General features: G+C 45.4%; 1 protein-coding gene across 1 annotated transcript in view; it reads right to left on the bottom strand.

Annotated features, from left to right (window-relative positions):
- Positions 1-12,625, bottom strand: part of Fnbp1 (formin binding protein 1) — a 111,243-nt gene that overhangs the window by 31,850 nt on the left and 66,768 nt on the right. The window lies entirely within an intron of this gene.

Here is a 12,625-nt window from a genome sequence, read left to right as displayed (position 1 = left end):
GTGTGTTGTTGGGAAGAGCAAGAAGCCCATCTTAGGAGCCCAACAGTCTGTCCAGCACTGTGTTCTCTAGAGCAGTGGCTTCTCGGTGCTCCCAGAATCATTATCCAAGAACTCCTAGCTGAGTTTTACATTGGAAGACAAGGAAGCTTGGTCTGCCCCTCATTCCCCCACCTCAGTGAGGGCACCATGCCTCAGTGGCTGCACCATGGTGCATCCACACAGGCTGCCGAGAATCTGCAATGCCTGGCAGCCGGTCCCAGCTCCCGGGACTGGCAGATGGGCCTGATCTCCCTGCAGCGCAGGCACTGAGGGGACCCAGCAGGGCCTCTGGATTCTGATCCCTCCTCAAACTGTTTGTGCCAAGAGAAAGGTAAATCGGGAATTTAACAGTCTGGGTTAGTTAGGCTTTCTCTACCCTGCGTTCTTTTTCTTAGGATGACCAAAGTAACAAGAAAATAATCTGTTTGCTGAAAGTAGTTCAAGTTTACAGGTTTTTTTTTTCCTTATCTGTTTTGTTTTGTTGAAATAGGGTCTCATATTACAGCCGAAGCTAGCTTGGTACTGCCTGTATAGCCCAGACTGGCCTCAAATTCACAGCAATCCTCCAGCCTCAGTCTCCTGAGTGCTGGGAATACAGACACCATGTCCAACATCAAACTTATAGTTTGTGTAGTTTGTAAAGTAAAGCATTCCTTGCTCACCCCACCTGCCAAGAACCTGCTTAACTGTGGGGTGCAGCTAGGAAAGAGAACAGGCCACCAGGTAGCAACGGATATTAATATCATAACATGGGATTAGCTATTTTCTAGGCACTTTTACATCAAAAGATACAAACCCACAGAGGATCCCAGGAAACCCTAACCAATAACATGAGACTTCTCCAGACTTGCCAATGTGTAGGGTCCGGCCAGAATGACTAGCTCAGTCTCCAGCCTGTCAGCAGCTTTATATCTGTGAACAGCCTAGTGAAACCATTTTATGGATTTGTTTACTTATTTATTTATTTTTCATTTTTAAGGCAGACTCCCTTGAAGCCTAGGCTGGCCTCTAGTTCCATAAGTAGCTGAGGATGACTTTGAACTTCAGCCCTCCTGACTCCACCTTCTTCAGGCTGAGACTCTAGTCTGTGCACCAGTACTGGTTTATGCAACCCAGAGCCATGCTGGCTGCAAGGCAAGCCCTGCAAGGACTCGATGCATTCCCAGCTCTGAAATCCTTTTAAATGTTCACAAGAAGTACCCTGCAAGTCAGGCATAAAGTGCACACTCAGAATCCCAGCATTTGGGAGGCTGAGTGAGACTGTGTCTCAAAAACAAACAAACAAACAAACAAACAAACAGGAAAAAAGAAAAGAGCTAACTAGTATATTGGCATTACTCGAAGCCAATAATTTGAAATGGTAATTGGAAACTAGGGATGGGATGTGACTCAATGCCTGCCTGGCACAAGGCATCAGGTTCAGTCCCCATACCAATAAATGGAACCCAATGTCCAGTATTTTGGTTGTTCACCCTTGATGGACAGATGTATAATCTGGTTAAAAAATAATAATGTAGGCCAGACGTAGTGGCATATACTTTTAATTCCAGCACTCAGGAAGCAGAAGCAAGAGGATCTCTGTGAGTTTGAGGCTAGCCTGGTCTACACATGAGTTCTAGGCCAGCCAGGGCTACACAGTGAAACCTTGTCTCAAAACAACAACAATAGTAATAATGATGAAAAGAATACTTAATGAAAAGAAATCAAAGTTTTATATATATACATATCCCCCCCCCCAAGGGCTATATAACAGTCCTGGCTATCCTGGAACTCACTCTGTAGCCCAGGCTGCCCTCGAACTCACAGAGATCCACCTATCTCTGCCTCCCGAGTGCTAGGACTAAAAGTGTGCGCTACCACTACCTGGCAGTTTCATATGTTTTAAAGGCTTCAAAATTATATGTTTTCAAGATTTATTTTTAAGTGAGTGTGGTGTGTGTGTGTGTGTGTGTGTGTGTGTGTGTGTGTGTGTGTGTGTGAGAGAGAGAGAGAGAGAGAGAGAGAGAAGGTCTCTGGAGACAGAAAAGGATGTCAGCTGCCCCGGAGCTGGATTTACAGGTAGCTGTGAGCCTCCTGATGTGGATGCCAGGAACTAAATTTGGATTCTCTGCAAGAATACCAAGTGTTCTTAACTGCTGAGCCATCTATCCAGCCCCTAGAGTATAGCGGATGCAACTCACCTGGGGATTGAACCTAAGACCTCATGCATGTTGGTTAAAAGCTGTACCACAGCACTAATCCACCAGCATGAAACAGTATTTATAGCCTAATTGCATTATTAAGGAAAATCTTCTTTTGTCTCGATGAGTAAACGATGTAAATTCTAACACTGAGTGCTGGAACAGGCCTGGCTTGCCTCTGAGAGTGGGCTCTGTGAAGCTGACGGGGATGGGGGGGGAGGGACAGGGACAAGGACAAGGACATGAAGCCAGTCTTTGTCCTGCCATGCCATGTATAAGTGGCATTGTTGAACTTTTCCAGCAAAAGGTCACATCTAGAATACATTTTCAGCTTCAAAACTGAGTGCATTTGACAATTCCTACCCAGTCAGAGCGCAGGAGCCGTCGCTGGAAACTTCCAGGCCGAGGGCTTGCCAAAACAATGCAGCCTGTCTGGGATAAATTATAAGGGCAGCGAAAATACAAAACAGAAAAACTTCAAAATAAGTTAACCAAAGAAATATGCCTGAACTATTCCAGCAATTTCCTGAAGCCTCTTTTTTTCCCCTCCAGTCTTACAGTGCTCCAGCCCCGGGGCTGCGGTTACTCTGGTACACATTCGTTGAAAGAGAAGGAGAAAGGGAAAAAAACACAAAAAAGCAACCCCAAACTGAAAGATAGCAAATGAGACCAGGATCTCCATCCGGTGGCCATTCACTTGCTAAGCAGGGCTAAGAAAAGGCTTTCTGTTGCCCTGTACCCCAGTTACCCAAAGTAGAATTCAAAGTATCTGTTAACTCAATGGGAAGGGAACTTTTGTTGAGTGGGCAGCAGGCCATGTGGACGAGTCCACCCCAGGTCCAGAGAGGAGGCTGTAGAAGCAAACCTGGTCTGAGCTTGCACAGAGATGAGGAAGGACCGGGGCCTCCCGGTTTCTAAGACACGGCCGTTGAAGTAGACAGATGTTGGAAGCTGGAGTCTCACGATGTAGCCCTGGCTGGCCTGGAACTCTCTCCATAGATTGCCAACCTCTGCCTCCCAAGTGCTGGGATTAAAGTTGTGTGCCTCCGTTCCAGGATGACATGCTTGTACCTTTCCCTCTGCCTTCTCTCAACAAGCAACACCACCCAGCGTTCACAAAGGTTCTGACACCCATGGCTACGGCCATACTGGCTAAAGGTGAAGGTCTCAGGCATTTGCCACCTCTGCCACCAGGGTTTTTCTGCATTTGTTTCTCAGGAACTTATGTGTCATAGAGACATGTAAATCTCTGTAGTTTTGGAAAAGAAACACTCAAGAGGCTCAAACACAGTCCTGTTAGACACAGAGGCAAGAACATCATGCTTGTGTTCTACGTGCATGCACGTGTGTGTGTGTGTGTGTGTAGGTATACAGGTACATGTACATGCATTTGAGCACGGAGGACAGAGTTGTTCCTCGGGCGCCATCCACTAACTCGCTTTCTTTTCTTTTCAACAGCCTGCCACCAGCCTGGAAATGCACCAATCAGGCTAGTCTGCCTGGACAATGAGCCCTAGGGACCCATCTGTCTTCACCGCCCCCCACCCCACTCCCAGGACTGGGATTATAAAGGCATGCTACCACACTCAGCACTTTTTTTTTAAACAAACAAAAATGGGTTATAGGTTGAACTCTGGTCTTGACACTTGTGACTGAGCCATGTCCCCTGCCCTTCACTTCATTCCTGAAGTTAATCTGAACTGCCTGGGGGCAGCTGCTGACCTTTATTGTCCAAGTCACAGCCAACATCCAATGAAGAATGCCTGCTACTAAGCTGGTGGTGGCACACACCTGTGGGCTGAGACTGGAAGACCCCAAGTTTAAAACCATTCTGGGGTACACAGTGGGTACTAGGCCAGCCAGGGCCACATAGCCAGACTCTCAAAACAACAGCTTCAGCCTTACATATGTTATTCAGTAAGGAGCCAGCAGTGGGAGACCACAGGCTCTTCCACTGTGACCTGTGTTGGGCTCTGTCTGCTTTCTCTAAGCTGCACAGCACTTCATAAGAGTCCTATTGATTAGAGAAATGTCCAAGAACCTCGCATGGAATTCAGGGTATGGGGGGGGGGGGGATAAGAGCATCTGCTGATAAACAAACCCCTAAACTTGTCCATGGAAGACAAGAATGCCAAGCCTGAGATGGCTTAGCGGTTAGGAACACTCACTGCTCTTCCAGAGGTCCCAGGTTTGGTTCCCGGCATCCACATGGTGGCTCACAACTGCCTATAAGTCCAGCTCAAGAAAATCTAAAGTTTCTTTCTAGCTTCCTCAGGCATGCTGCTTGATACACACACACACACACACACACACACACACACACACACACTCAGGCTCACACACATATGCATAAAATTATAAATAAAAATATATTTGAAAAAGAATGCCCAAGCCCATAAATTAGTATTAAAAATTGCCTGGCAGAAACAACAAATATCTGTTGTGGAATAATCTTTTTGTACATTGTAAAAATGTGTCACTCTCACTGGTTTAAGAAAGAGCTAAGTGGCCAATAGCTAGACAGAAAGAGGTTAGGTGGGACAGGGTGAGAACTCTGGGATAAAGAAGGTGGAGTCGCCAGGAGACTCAGGGAGAAGGAAGATGAACATGAAGTGCTGAGGAAAGGTACTGAGCCCATGGCAGAACATAGATAAGAAATATGGGTTCATTTAAGTTGTAAGATCTAGTTAGCAACAAGCCAAAGCTATTGGCCAAGTATTTATAATTAATAATAAGTCTCTGTGTGGTTATTTGGGAGCTGGCTAGTGGGACAGAAAATTCTGCCTACATATATCCTTGCTAGGGTGGCATTTCCATGGTCCTACTTCTCCAAAGGAGAAGCAATCACTGTTAAAGATATTCATTCAAGAAAGACTATAAACGTACCAGGGAACAGGCCACCATGAGATCCAATACCACAAGAACCTGGACTATCAGAATATCTGGAAGAAATATAAATCAAGAAGATGCAGCCAGGCCAGGCGGTGGTGGCACACGCTTTTAATCCCAGCACTTGGGAGGCAGAGGCAGGAGGATCTGTCTGAGTTCGAGGCCAGCCTGGACTAAAGAGTGAGTTCCAGGACAGGTGCAAAGCTACACAGAGAAACCCTGTTTCGGAAAAAAAAACAAACAAAAAAAGAAGAAGAAGAAGAAGAAGAAGAAGAAGAAGAAGAAGAAGAAGAAGATCCAAAAAGAAGATGAAGAAGGAGGAGGAGGAGGAGGAGAAGAAGAAGGAGAAAGAAAAGAAAAAGTAACAGAAGTCACAATACTATGATGTTTTCAGTGAAGGTCTGAAGAAGATACCAGTGAAACTTCTAGAAATGAAAAAGTAGTTGCACCTGGCGGTGGTGGCGCACACCTTTAATTCCAGCACTTGGGAGACAGAGGCAGGAGGATCCCTCTGAGTTCGAGGCCAGCCTGGTCTACAGAGCAGATCCAGGACAGGCACCAAAGCTACACAGAGAAACCCTGTCTTTAAAAAAAAAAAAAGGAAAGAAAAAAAGTAGTTGCAGAAATTTAAAAACTCAATAAGTGAGCTAATATAGTAATTAAAAGCATGGGCCTGCAGAGACAGCTCACTGGTTAGGAGCACTGGCTGCTCTTCCAGAGGACCTGGGTTTGATTCTCAGCACCCACATGGCAGCTCACAATTATCTGTAATTCCAGGGATTCTGATACCTTCATACACACCTACATGCAGGCAAAACACCAGTGCATATAAAATAAAGATAAATAATTAAAAGTTGCACAAAAGTTCACATACAGAGATAAAGAAACACAAAGGAGCCAAAAGGATGGCTTAGCTCCTTCCATGCATGCCCTGTAAACTGAGTTTGATCCCCAGAACCCATGTTAAGGTATGAGAGAACTGACTCTTCTTGTCACTGTGTTACCCCTCCTCCTCCTCCTCCTCCTCATCATCATCATCATAATTATATAATAAAAAATAATGTATGAAAGGGAAGAGGTCTACGACACAGTGAGGAGTTGCACACTCGTCTAACACAAGTCCCTGAACCATCAAGTCCAGAGACTGAAAGATAAATAATTTTTGAAACTTTTTTGTTTGTTTTTATGTTTTTCTAGACAGGGTTTCTCTGTGTAACAGCCCAGGCTGTCCTGGAACTTGCTTTGTACACCAGGCTAGCCTCAAAGTCAGAGATCCACCTGCCTCTGCATTCAAATGCTGGCCGTTTTTGAAGCTTTAATGCCTATAGTTTCCTTGCATTTATGAAATAAATAAATACTCAAAGACCCTGAGGAAATAAAAAATAAGAACTATGTCTGGGCAGTGGTGGCACATGCCTTTAATTCCAACACTCAGGAGGCAGAGCCAGGCAGATCTCTGTGAGTTCAAGGACAGCCTGGTCTAGAGAGCAAGATCCAGGACAGGCACCAAAACTACACGGAGAAATCCTGTCTTGAAAACAAACACACACACACACACACACACACACAAAAAAAAAAAAAAAAAAAAAAAAAAAAAAAAAAAAAAAAAAAGAAAGAAAGAGAAAAGAAAAAACCCTCCCTTCTTCCCTCTCTTGCTCTCTCTCCATTCCCACGAGGTGTGCACCCTCGACCCCTCCCCCTCTCCCTTTCTGTCTCCCTCTTTCCCTATCTTTCTATTATAATAAACTCACTTCCGGCCGGGCGATGGTAGCACATGCCTTTAATCCCAGCATTTGGGAGGCAGAGGCAGGAGGATCTTTGTGCCGCTACCATCACCCAGCTTGGGTTCTGTCCTTGTTTCTGAGAAAGAATCTATGTGACCCTTGATGGCTTCCAATTCATTATGTAGCACACATTGGCCTCAAGATCACAGTCCTCCTGCCTCAGCCCCTCAAGTGCTAGGAGTGTTGGCACAATAGATCACACCATCATGCCATGCCTGGTTTTGAAGGTCAATCTTGAATGTGAACTTGATTGGACTGAGGAACACCCATAAGGTCGATGGAACACATCTGAGTGAGTCTGTGCGGGCTTGTCCCCAGGGGGAGAGAGAGTGAGAACTCTGACAGTCAGCCCATTAAGCTTTCCACAGACTCAGCATTTGAGCAGACTCCTGGGAGAAGGTGGGCTGTGTAAGGTGAGGCCTGGCTAGAGGAAGCAGGTAACTGGAGGTGTGTCTCTGAAGAGTCTATCTTGCCTGCCCTCTTTCTGACTCTTTGCTGGCTTCTGTGATGTAACGCTTCCTGCTAGGACAGAGAGAAGCTTCTAGAACCATGAGCAAAGTCTTTCTTCGTCTAGCTGTTTCTGTCAGGCATTTGGTCACAGTGGTGATGAAACTAACAGGCCATTTGGTTCTCTCTCTGGAAGGTTTGCTATTCCATGTCCAGCCGATTCTGTTCTCTGTCTATATCTCCTGTCTGTTAACTGGAGCAGTCATGAAAGCATCCATTATTATCCAGCGGGTGCTACACATTCCTCCACCAACACATACTCTGTCGAATGCCCAGATGCTTGGAATGGTTTTGAGGCTACATATATTCATTTGATTAGCAGTACATTAAAGCCAGGAATGCTGGCCATACGTCTAGCATTTGTTAGGCCTCAGCAGGATGACTGTGAGGTTGAGGGCAGCCTGCTACTAAGAAAGATGTGCTCTCAAAAAATAAAAACAGACCAGGTGGTGGTGGTGGTGCACGCCTTCAATCCCAGCACTCGGGAGGCAGAGGCAGGCAGATCCCTGAGTTCGAGGCCAACCTGCTCTACAGAGTGAGTTCCAGGACAGCCAGGGCTACACAGAGAAACCCTGTGTTGAAAAACAAAGAAAGAAACAAGAGCATTTTTAAACCTTTTAGGTTCTGAGATGAAGCTGCAGTTGCAATATGTATTTCCTGCATTCATGCTGACCACTTCCTCTTTTCATGTTTTTTTAAGAATTATCTTCTAGACTCCTGATAGGGGGTGGGTGTCCCAGGTGCTGACAGAACCACACCACCGATGCCTTTAAGGAACTTGCCTTCTTGATTTCTGAAGAATTCCTTCAGAGATCTACTCAGACATTTTTGCCTAAAACACAACTGGGGGCCAGCGAGAAAGATGCTTACATGTTCAGTGTAGCTGTCAACTCAGTACCCCAGACAGCAAAGGAAGCATGCAGCCACTTTTCACTCCTCTGCGTCCAGCGCTCAGGAGGTGTGGGCTGGCCACAGCCTCCCCAAAACTTAACCTTCCACTGCTTATCTGGCTCCAGTCACAGCAAACCTCTCACCCTGCCTCAGGCGCTGCGACTGTGTTCTTAGAGTGGCCAGTGTCCCAGGCTGCCCACTCCACTGATCTTGAGAAAACTACCAGACAGTCCTTTGAACAGAAGGGCTTCTTGCTTAATGATGGCAGAAGTTCTAGACTTCAATTTTGTTTTTATCTTTGAAACATTCTATCACATAATCTAAGACACATTAAAACACACACACACACACACACACACACACACACACACACACACACACACACACACACGGTGGGGAGATGGTTTGATGGTTAAGAATGTACATTGTTCTTGCAGAGAACATGAGTTCAGTTCGCAGCACCCAAGTCAGGTAGCTTACAAATGATTGTAACTCCAGCTCCAGGGAAATCTGATGCCTCTGGCCTCCTTGAGCACCAAGTGTGCGTGTACACATGTACATAACTAAAAATAATAAAATAAATGTTGAAAACACACACATACATAATATATGCACGCCTAAAAATATTTTATCTTTGTGAGTGTGTGTGTGTGTGTGTGTGTGTGTGTGTGTGTGTGTGTGTTCTGCAGTCACTTGAGGAAGCCAGAATAGTCAGATCACATAGAGCTGGAGTTACAGGCAATTGGGAGCTGCTTGACCTGGGTGCCGGGAACTGAACTCTGGTTCTCAGTAAAAGCAGTAAAACCACTGAGCCACTTCCCCAGACCCTACCTGACCTTTAATTATAATTAAAAACCTGAAAGAGGAGGCTGGAGAGATGGCTCATCGGTAAAGAGCACTGGTTGCTCTCCCAGAGGACCCACATTTGTGTTCCCAGCACCCACGTGATGCACAGACACACATGCACTAAAACATTCATGCACAGAAAGCAAAGACATCTAAAACAAAACAAAGACCTGAAAGAGGGGCATGGCCGCACTTGTCTTTAATCCCATCTCAAGAGGCAGAGGCAGGAGGATCTTTGTGAGTTCAAGGCCAGCCTGGTTATTTACTTATTAGTAAACCTGAAACAAGCCAGAGCCATCTGGGATGAGGGAACTTCAATTGAGAAAATACTGCCATCAGATTGCCCTGTGAGCAAGGCTGTGGTGCATTTTCTTTGTGTGTTTTATGTAGATGGGTGTTTTGTCTACATGTACATCTGCATACCAGAAGGCATCGGACTCAGGACCTCAGGAAGAGCAGCCACTACTTAACTGCTGAGCCATCTCTCCAACCCCTGAACATTTTTCTTAATTAATGATTGATGTAGGAGGACCTAGCTCGCAGTGGGTGGGGCCACCCCGGGAAGGTGGTCCTGCGTGTCTAAGAAAGCAGACTGAGCAGGCCCTGAGAAGCCAGCCAGGAAGCCCTGACTTTTCCTCCATGATGGGCTGGGTGCAGGGAGATGAAAAAGCCCCCCCCCCCCCCACGTTACTTTTGGTCATGGTGTTTACCAAGGAAGGTAATAAAAAGCTAACTAAGACAGTCTACACTGTCCCAGGCCAGCCAGGGCTACACAGTGAGACCCTGTTTCAAAAATCAAAACAAAACCAACACCTGGAATCAGGGCCAAGCAAGATGGCCAGAGGGTAAAGGTGTTTGCTACCTGACAATCTGAGTTCAACCCCCAGGACCCACATGGTGGAAGGAGAGAACTGACTCCTGAAAGTGTCCTTTGACCCCCACTGGCATGTCATGGCATGCTCACTCCCTAAGCCCATGAATAACTAAATAAACAGACAAATGTAAAAACCTGAATTCAGCTCAGTGGAAAAGCATGTGAAAGACACTAATTCCCAAACCAAATCAAATCAAACCTCAGCTTACATCCTTGTGTCCATACCTTAGAATTCTCCCTTTCTTCATAACAACTCAAGCCTTCCTTCTATCTGACTTTATAATAGAGACATGTATGTAATGTCTTTAAATGAACTATATTCAAAGTCTCCTTTTTTTCTTTATTGTTCTTACTTCCAGGAGTGCTGTGGAATAATCCTCTTGTACACTATAAAGATTTGTCACTTGAATCAGCTTAATAAAATGCTGATTGGCCAGTAGCCAGGCAAGAAGTATAGGCAGGGTGAACAAACTAAGGATGAGAAGGAGAAGGGCAGACTCAGGGGTCACCAGCCAGATACAGAGGGAGCAGGAGATGAACGTGCCATGCTAATAAATGTACCGCCACATGGCAAAGTATAAATAGAAATATGAGTTAATTTAAGTGTAAGAGTTAGCTAGTAACAAGTCTGAGCTATCAGCTGAGCATTTATAATTCATATTCAGCCTCTGAGTCAGTTATTTGGGACCAGGCAGTTGGAACAGGAAACATCCATTTATATGGAAGTGATTTGAGACAGTCTTTTTCTGTATCCTAGGCTGGCCTGGAATTTGCTATGTTGGCCCTGCTTGATGTGAACTATCCTGAGTGCAGGGATTACATTTGTAATGTCCTACCCTGAAAACTTTTACAAGCCATATTACCATAGAAAAATGAGATGTAAAGTCCCACAGAAACTGGTCAGCTCTTCAGCATTTATGTTGACGATTCTAATGTAACTTAACTTTTGTTTTTCCTAGCTGGCCTGAAACTTGTTAGGCTGTCTAAAATTCATTGAAATATACCTGTCTCTGCCTCTCAAGTAGTGGGATTAAAGGTGTGAGCCAGGCACACTCAGCTCAAATTGAGTTACGCAACAAAAAAGGCTCATGAATTAAAAACCAGAGAGAAGGTGAACTCACATCCGAGTTCTGACTAGTCACCTTTCTTAAAGTATGAAGAGGCCACACAAACTTTCTGTGGCTGAGAAGGGCCCATAAATTGAGACTCTAGCCACAGAAGAGCCACACCTCCAAGAAAAGTAAAGGCTGAGGAGATGGCACGGTGGAACAGACCCTTGCCACCAAGCCAGACCAGCTGAGTTGCCGGCACCCACACAGTGGGAGGAGAGAACCAAGTCCTGATGATGTCCACATGGGCACTGTGGGACACCCCCACACCCCCAAATAATAATACATTCTTTCAAAGATAAATTAGATGGATAATGCCTGAGGAAGATGCCAACATCAACAGGCCTCTGTACACACATGTGCACCTGAATATGCACACACATCTCACACACACACACACACACACAAAAGAAAAACAAGAAATTGATACTGAAGTTTGTAAAAACAACAATAAACCCCAACTCAACGGCTATTTTCCATTTCTGCAGCCGTCTGTAGCCGGTGACTGTAGATTCTGTTAGACAATATCCCGCCTTGCATGTAGAAGTTACATAAGGATGGCAGTCACATGACAGGGTGGGGTTATTCACCCAGGCCTCGGATGGACTTGAGTTTAATATGAGTGTTTAAAAAACACAGCATTCTCTGTTGGGAAATATTAGTTTACAGGCTGTTCATTCGGACAACCTTCCCCTCTCATCCCATACCAGGCTGGCAAAGCACGGCACTGTCAGAAGTCCAGGAAGAGGTGTTGCCATGTGTATCCAGCCTGGTTTGATTCTGTGACCCCAACTTCAAGGCTTTTTTTTTTTTCTTTTTTTTTTTTTAAATATTTATTTATTTATTATGTGCACGCATCCCTGCAGGCCAGAAGAGAGCACCAGATCTCATTAGATGGTTGTGAGCCACCATGTGGTTGCTAGGAATTGAACTCAGAACCTTTGGAAGAACAGCCAGTGCTCTTAACCTCTGAGCCATCTCTCCAGCCCCTTGGCTTTTTGTCACTTGAGAGACATTCCAGAGTCGCAGGGAAAAGTCTTCACACACGAAACACCAGGAAGGCCGTGGAGGGCAGGTTCTTTTTTTTTTTTTTTAAAGATTTATTTATTTATTATGTATACAGTGTTCTGCCTCTGAGCCATCTCTCCAGCCCGTTCTTTTTTTTTTTTTTTTCTTTTTGGTTTTTTGAGACAGGGTTTCTCTGTAGCTTTGGAACCTGTCCAGACTAGCTCTGTAGACCAGGCTGGCCTTGAACTCATAGAGATCCACCTGCCTCTGCCTCCCTAGTGCTAAGATTATAGGCATGTGCCACCACCGCCCGGCGGAGGGCAGGTTCTTAAAAGGCCGAGATGGTGTGGTGGTGTGGTCCCATCAGCACCCACAGTGCCCACACCCTGCCAGCAGTCATGACCAAAGGACCAGGAAGGGATTCAAACACTTCAAATAGTGGAGATCCTATCAACTTGCTATGTTTCTTGAAAAATAAAATGTAGTCTGTTGGTAGAG

Source organism: Onychomys torridus, chromosome 4 (assembly GCF_903995425.1).
Source record: "Onychomys torridus chromosome 4, mOncTor1.1, whole genome shotgun sequence".
NCBI classification, from domain to species: Eukaryota; Metazoa; Chordata; class Mammalia; order Rodentia; family Cricetidae; genus Onychomys; species Onychomys torridus.
This window is presented reverse-complemented; position numbering and strand designations above follow the sequence as displayed.